The following is an 8,654-nucleotide window of genomic DNA, read 5'->3' on the forward strand; positions in this document are numbered from 1 at the left end:
GAAGGTGAAATTGTTAAAGGAATGTGTTTTTCAGTCTGGGCTAATGGACTGTGGTTTGACTGGGAACTTGTGGAATTAATGTTCATTGCAGCCGGCAGAGATCATTTGTTTTCCAGCTTGGGGAGATGAGGTCGTTGCTGGGTGGAACCAAGGAAGGCAGAAAGACATTTTAAAAATCTTTGAAGAGCAGTTTTTCGAGAAAGATTTGGAGAGAGGAGTTCAATTCTGGGTCCACAATTCTCACACAGTAAGATAGATTGAGAGCTGTATATTTCTTTTCCTGTTGTTTAATGGGAGATTGAGTAGTGATGTTTAAATGGGTGATTGTAAGCTGTTGTTTTTGGGGCTGAAGTTAAAATGTTTAATATTGTAGCCACAATAAAGTTTTATTTTAAAAATAACCAAGCTCTATTTCTTCATGCGATCGCTCCTGGAGCGAATCATTCTTTCCGCAGTCTGACAAATAAGCTGAAACATTTGGGGGTTTGGTCCAGTATCCCAGCCTCTGGTCTGGAATCGGAATAGTGACCGATGTATCAATTGGTTGGAGGCCCATTTCCCAGTCAGTCCTCCAGCACCTTCCTGTCTCTCTATTAGTGCGACGCCCATGGCAGTTTCCCAACTCGGGCCCAGGCCCCGTTATTCTCAGCTAAATACAGCCTCAGCTTCATCGTCTGGCTGTCATTGACATGAGCAATAGAGACAGAAAGATGCCCAAGGAGCAAGTGGGAAGTCAAAACTTGTGGCTCTAAATCAACGCTTCAAAAATTGTCAGTCAAATATGTTATTTATACTGTTTTTTTAATTATTAGATTTAGGCATCGGAGGCAAAGGATAGAGGGTTTTATGGTATAACTTTTCCTTTCTAGCTAATGTGCGCCATGGCTCAGTCGGCAGCTCTCTCACCTCTGAATCAGAAGGTTAAGACCCAGTCAGAGAGCTGTGGACAAAAACCAGTTCCAACATTCCTGGTCCCAGCACTGAGTGCTGCACTGTCAGAACAGCCTTCTTTCAAATAAGATGTTAAACTGAGGCCCTGTCTGCCCCTCTCAGGTGGGTGTAAAAGTTCCCACAGCCACTATTTTGAAGAAGATCAGGGGAGTTATCCCAGGTGTCCTGGTCAATATTTATTCCTCAATCAGCATCACTAAAAACAGATTATCTGCTCATTATCCCATTGCTGTTTGTGGGATCTTGCTGTCTAAATTGGCTGCTGCCTTTCCTACATTACAACAGTGACTACATTTCAAAAGTACTTCATTGGCTGTAAAGCACTTTGTGACGTCCTGTGGTTGTGAAAGGTGCTATAGAAATGCAAGTTTTTAAGTTGAAGATTTCTGTTATCTGATCTTGTTATCTGGAACTTAATTGAGCCGCCCCCAACTTACCATTTAATAAAATCTCTTTGGTTCAGACAAGGCAATTAAGAAAAAGGCAGAATTCTCTTGATATTAAATTTAAAAAGTTTATTCAAAGAAACTTTTAAGACATTGACTTTTACAACTTTATGCGGGTGATCAGTCTGTAGAAGCGTAACCCTCTCTGGCTTCTTTGACAGTAATTTCCTTGGAACTCGGCCTCGGGAGTCTTCAGTACTTGGCCAACAAGGAAGACCTTCAGAACCTCTACTTTTATCCCCAAAGTGACCATTACCTCCCGTCAGAGTTGGGCCTGTTGTAACATGACAATTGGTCAATTTGGTCACTGGATTAATTTAATTGGATCCCCAATTACTGACTCCACCTTCTCTCATTATCTCAGACAGAATACAATAGAACTGTTTCATACTATCCCTTTATCTGATTCTATACAATCCCTTATTCATACAGTTTCAAATGTTGAGGCTAATCAGATGCTTGAAGGTCTCTCTTGCCAGTACATTTATCCTCATCACATTCTTTACATACATAAGCTTTTACATTTTTACAGCAAATAAAACCCAGTCTCTTACTATAACTACTGATTCATTATTGATTATTTAATTGTCACTCAATTAAGGCTCATTATTTATTCAGCCATCTGTTACTGACTGGCAGCTAATTAATACAGTAATCTTTAATTAATACATTTGGTTAATACAATATCCACTGGTTGAAAAAGACTTTTAAGGAAGACAATCACTTTCTTTCTTACTAACTTTGATTGGATTGAACAATGAGTCTTAGACTTGAGCCAGGCTTTGGCAGGATATGATACCCTGTAGCTTCACAAAATTCTGGAACAATTTGTTACTTTAAACAATTTCGCCTTATTCATCAGTTTCTAGAAGCAGTTTGGTTTATACAGAACAAATTTTTAAAATAAAGGTCCAGTCAGGTTTCAGAGTTTAACTTGGCTTCCTTAACCTGGTTACTTATAACAATGAAGTTGACGAGTGATTGATTTTTGAAAAAGAAATATCATTAATGAGGCAGACCCAGAATTTCCGACATTACAACAGTGACTACACTTCAAAAGTACTTAAAAGGCTGTAAAAAGCTTTTGGAGATTGTGTGGTCATGAAAGGTGTTATAGAAATAGATATAGAATCCCTTGAGTGCAGAAGGAGGCCATTCAGTCGATCGAGTCGGCACAGACCCTTCCAAAGAGCACTCTACCCATATCCACTCACCCGTAACGTAAGAGAAAATGTTGGGAAATCTCAGCAGGTCTGGCAGCATCTGTAGGGAGAGAAAAGAGCCAACGTTTCGAGTCCAATGACTCTTTGTCAAAGTTAACAATCAGAGAATGTGGGGAATATTTATACTGTAGGAGTGAGAATGAAAGATGAGTCATAGCCACAGAAACCCAGGGAAACGAGGTAATATTCCCCACATTCTCTGTCTGTTAGCTTTGACAAAGAATCATTGGACCCGAAACGTTAGCTCGTTTCTCTCCTTACAGATGCTGCCAGATCTGCTGAGATTTTCCAGCATTTTCTCTTTCATTTCAGATCCCAGCATCCGCAGTAATTTGCTTTTATCCACTCGCCCATAACCCCATTATCTAACCTGCACATCCCTGGACACTGAGGGGCAATTTATCAGGGCCAATCCCCCTAACCCATACATCTTAGGACTGTGGGAGGTAACCAGAGCACTCAGTGGAAGCCCATAGACATGGGAGAACGGACAAACACCACACAGTGACCAAGGCCAGAATTGAACATGGGTCCCTGGTCCTGTAAGGCAACAGTGCTAACTACTATGCCATTGTGCCGCTCAAATAAATGTAATTTATTTTTAAAACTAGTCCCCAAACCTGGATATTTCACACTCGGTCCACTCACAAAGATCACTCATGAAGACTGAGACTTGATTTTATGTAACAACCATGTCTTTCACTTCATTTCAAATACCCTATGAAAATCCAAACACAGTATCTCATGAAAGTATTTGATTTAAAACAGAATGACTTGTTGTGATTTGGGATTTACTACCTGACAATGGTGCAGGAAGTAAATTCTACTGTAACTTTCAAAATGGAACTGGACAGATTCTGCAGAAAAATAAACTTGCAGGGTGATGGGACCAATTAGATTGTTCATTCAAAGAGCTAGCATGGGAATGGTGGGCTTAATGGCCTCCTTCTTTGCCCTTTGATTCTTGTTAACATTTGAAGAAAATCCTAGACTCGAAGCAGAGTTTGGCAGTATTTGAGAAATACCCGAAATCCACTTCCTATGAGGGGGGTAGAAGTGGAGATGATGGAATGTTTCCAAAAGGAAATTGGATGGGCTTTTGAGAGAAATAAACTGACAGGGATACGGGAATAGAACAGGGCAATCATTTGATCAATAGAAATCTACAGGTTGTGAATCTTTGGAATTCTCTACCCCAGAGGGCTGTGGGAGCTCAGTCATCGAGTGTGTTTAAAGCAGAGGCTGACAGATTTCTAAATCCCAATAACACAAAGGGATATGGGGATAGTGTGGGGAAAAGGCATTGAAGTGGATGAACAGCCATGATCGTATTGAATGGTGGAGCAGGCTCAACGGGCTGAATGGCCAAGTCCTGCTCCTATGTTCCAATGATACAAAGATAGGGAGGAAAGTAAATTGTGAAGAGGACATAAGGAGGTTACAAAGGGATATATGATAGGTTACGTGAGAGGGAAAAGATCTGTAAAATTTAGTATTATGTGACAAAATGTGACCTTGTCCATTTTGGCAGGAAAATTAAAAAAGCTTATTATCAAAATGGTGAGAGATTGCAGAGCTCTGAGACTCAGAGGGATCTGGGTGTCCAAGAGCATGAATCACAAAAGGCGAGTATACAGGTACACAGCAAGTAATTAGGAAAGCTAATAGAATGTTATTGTTTATTGTGAGGGGAATTGAATACAAAAGTAGGAAGGTTATGCTTCAGTTATACAGGACATTACAAAAGTAATAGCTTGCCCGGTTAAGGCAGAGGAGAACTTTTTCTCTCTGAGGGTTGCGAGTCTTTGGATCTCTCTTCCTCAAAGGGCAGTGCAAGCAGAGTTGTGAATATTTTTTAGGGAGAGCTGGATAGATTCTTGCCAAGCAAGGGGGTGAAAGGTTAATGGGAATGGTGGGCTTAGTGGCCTCCTTCTTTGCCCTTTGATTCTCGTTTCATTTGAAGAAAATGTGGTTTTGAGGTTATAATCAGATCAGCTGTGAACTTATTGAATGGTGGAGCAGGCTCAAGAGGCCGAGAGGCTTTACTCCTGCTCCTAATTCTTATGTTATTACATCCTTTATAATATAGTAGCATTTTCTCTCCGACGGATGTCTGTGACTGAAGGGTCTGTGGTTCCCTGTTTTCTCTCTCTCTGCTTAAATAGTGGGGTTACATTTACCACCTTCCAATCTGCAGGAACCATTCCAGAATTTATAGAATTGTGAAAGATGATCACCAATGTATCCACTATCTCTACAGCCGCCTCCTTCCACACTCTGGGATGTAGAGCATCAGCGTTTGGGGATTTATTAACTTTCAACCACATTAATTTCTCCAGTGCTAATTTTAAACTAATAGTAATCTCTTTCAGTCCCTCGTGCTCACTAGTCCCTTGGTTCTCTGGTGTTTTTAGGACAATTTCTGTATCTTCCTCCGTGAAGACAGACACACATTGTTTAGTTTCTCTGTCATTTCCTTATTCCCCATTATAAACTCTCCTGTCTCTGCCTGGAATAGACCCACATTGGTCTTTGCTAATCTTTTCCTTTTCACATTTCCATAGGGGATTTTCCAGTCAGTTTTTATGTTTCTCAACAGTTTTCTCTCATATTCTATTTTCTTTTGATCAGTTTATTCTTTGCTGAATTCTAAAACAAGTTCCCAATCCTCAGGCTCACTACTATTTTGGCCACTTTATGAGCCTCTTCCTTTCATCAAATGAATCTTTAATATTTCTTGTTTGCCACGTTTCATCACGTTTCCTGTCTCAGATTCCCTGAGAGAGAAAGAGGAGAACGAAATGCAGTCCTGGAAGTAATTGAAGCAGAAACAATAACAGCAGAATCCAACACTGTAATCAATTGTGAACTTGTTGGTGTCTCAGCAGGGACGAGGAAACACAGAATCCCTTCCCACACTGAGAGCAGGTGTACGGTTTCTCCCCAGCAAGAACAAACTTGTGTCTCCGCAGGTTGGATAAATTAGTTAATCCCTTCCCACACTGAGAGCAGGTGAACGGCCTCTCCCCAGTGTGAACTCGCTGGTGTCTCTTCAGGATGGATAACTCAGTGAACCCCTTCCCACACTGAGAGCAGGTGTATGACCACTCCCCGGTGTGAACTTGCTGGTGTCTCTTCAGGCTGGATAACTCAGTGAATCCCTTCTCACACTGAGAGCAGGTGAATGGCCTCTCCTCTGTGTGAATGCGTCGATGAATCTCCAGCTCTGATGGGAATCTGTATCCCTTCCCGCAGTCCCCACATTTCCACCGTTTCTCCATATTTTGGGTCTCCTCGAGTCTCTCCAGGTTGGACTGTCAGTTGAAGCTTTGACCACACACAGAACACGTGTATGGTTTCTCCCCGCTATTAAAGCTGCGATGTGTTTTCAAGCTGTGTAACTGGTTAAAGCTCTTTCCGCAGTCAGTGCGTGTGTCTCGGTGCTTTTCCAGTCACAATGACGTTTAAAATCTTTCGAAGCCAATAGGTTGGGCAAACATTACTCCTTCTTGATAATGGCCGATGAATCGAGTGACTGTCAGAACCAGACGTGATGTTTGAGATTTCTGTCTGTAAATCCCATCCTTTTAACATCCTGTAAAAGGAGTTTACAAAAGACATGACAGTCAGTACAGGATAGAAATTCAGAACAGATTATTTTAAATTCTCTGAAACATTCTTTCCTCTCTCATTTCCCAAAAGCTGTAAATCTCCATCCCACACACTCTCCCTCCATTCTCACTCTGCTGCATCTAATATTCACCCTCCAAATTCTCCTGAAGGTGCTGATTCAGGCTGATTGACAGATCCCTGCTCACTGCTTCCTGTCCTGGACACAGATCATAACAAACAGGAGCTGCAGTTGGCCAGTCAGCCCATCGAGTTTGCACAACCATTCAATGGGATCAGTGGCCGATCTACCTCAGCACCACTTTCCCACACTATCCCCCATCTCCCTCACTATCTTCAATATCCAGAAACATGTCAATCTCTGTCTTGAAAATACTTGATGACTGAGGCTCCACAGTCCTCTGGGGTAGATAATTCCAAAGCTTCACTACATTGTCTTTAAATTCATTGAAGATCCCGGCCCCGTGTCACTGTCCATATGGAGTCTGCACATTCTCCCCGTGTCTGCATGAGTCTCACCCCCACAACGTAAAACGATGTGCAGGGCCAGTGAATTGGCCATGCTAAATTGCCTCTTAATTGGAAAAAAGAATTGGGTCTTCTAAATTTTTTTTTAAATAAATTAATTTAAGGGATTTGGGCATCGCTGGTTAGGCCAGTATTTGTTGCCCATCCCGAGTTCCCCTTCAGAAAGTGGTGGTAAGTGGCCTCCTTGCACACCCACTGTGCTGTTAGCGAGGGAGTTCCAGGATGTTGACCCAGCGACAGTGAAGGAACGGCGATATATTTCCAAGTCGGAACAGCATATCATCTTCTGGTTAGGAACACTACGGCCTTTCAGTCTCAACATCAAATTCAACAACTTCAGATGATTAGCTCTACCCCACCTCAACCCCTTTAGTTTTGTTCCATTTCATTTGAACTGTCTATTACCTTTTATTTCTTTCTTGTCTTTCTTTATATATATATATATATTTCCCCCTCACTCTTTCCCCCTCACTCTTTCCCCCTATCTTATACCCCCTTTCTTTACCCATTGTCCCCTTTGCTTCCCGCTTCCCTCATTTTACCTCCCTCCCAACCATGTCCCCCTCCCCCCACATCTTCATCTGTCACAGCTTACCCTCTGCTTTTAGTTTCTCTGCTGTTTGGTCTTTCTCACTTTTTATAATTACATTATAATCTTTATTTTATTAATATTCTTTATTGTCACAAATAGAATTACATTAACACTGCAATTAAGTTACTGTGAAAAGCCCCTAGTTGCCACATTCCGGCACGTGTTCGGGTACACCGAGGGAGAATTCAGAATGTCCAAATTACCTAATAGCACATCTTTCGGGACTTTTGGGAAGGAACCGGAGAACCTGGAGAAAACCCACACAGACACGGGGAGAACGTGCAGACTCCACACAGTGACTCAAGCCGGGAATTGAACCTGGGACCCTGGCGCTGTGAAACGACAGTGCTAACCACTGTGCTACTGTGCTGCCCTTTAGCACTCTTTTTCCTTTGTTTCTGTGATTCTGACTCATCTTTCTTTCCCTCGCCCTACAGTGTAAATACCTCCCACTTTCTATCCTTTTTAGCTTTGACAAAGGGTTACCTGGACTTGAAAACATGAGCTCTTTTCTCTCCTTACAGATGCTGCCAGACTGTCTGAGGTTTTCCAGCATTTTCTCTTCTGACAAAATATAATGTAGCTCTACAGTACTATATTACACAACTAGAAATAATAATAAATGTGCTTTGTAACAGAACCAATAATATATCTAATCTGTACGATATAACAACACTACACATATTTCAATCCGACATTAATTTACTGTGCCCTTAAATGTCAGCCGTCTCCTGGGGAAATCAGCCCTTTAGTTGTGAACACAACAAAAGAGACCATCATGGGCAGCAAGGTAGCACAGTGGTTAGCACTGTTGCTTCACAGCTCCAGGGTCCCAGGTTCGATTCCCGGCTTGGTTCACTGTCTGTGCGGTGTCAGCATGTTCTCCACGTGTCTGTGTGGGTTTCCTCCGGTTGCTCCGGTTTCCTCCGAGAGTGCAAAGATGTGCAAGTTCGGTGGATTGGCCATGATAAATTGCCCTTAGTGTGCAACATGTTTAGGTGGGGTTGCTGTGGATGGGGTGGGGTGGTCTTTCCAAGGGCCAGTGCAGACTCAATGGGACAATTGGCCTCCTTCTGCACTGTAAATTCAATGAATCCTTTCAGTCAGACAAATAAATGTGTCAAGCTGAGGGAACAAAGGATGTCTACGTCTTTAAGAGAGAGAGAGACCTGGGCCAATCTTTGCAGCGTCTGCACCCTCCCTGGATTCACTTCCTTTCCCTTCATTTGCTGCAAGTGACCAATTGAAGGTGAGAATGAGAAAAGAAATGGAAAAGGGGAGAAA

Source organism: Scyliorhinus canicula, chromosome 17 (genome assembly GCF_902713615.1).
Source record: "Scyliorhinus canicula chromosome 17, sScyCan1.1, whole genome shotgun sequence".
Taxonomy (NCBI): domain Eukaryota; kingdom Metazoa; phylum Chordata; class Chondrichthyes; order Carcharhiniformes; family Scyliorhinidae; genus Scyliorhinus; species Scyliorhinus canicula.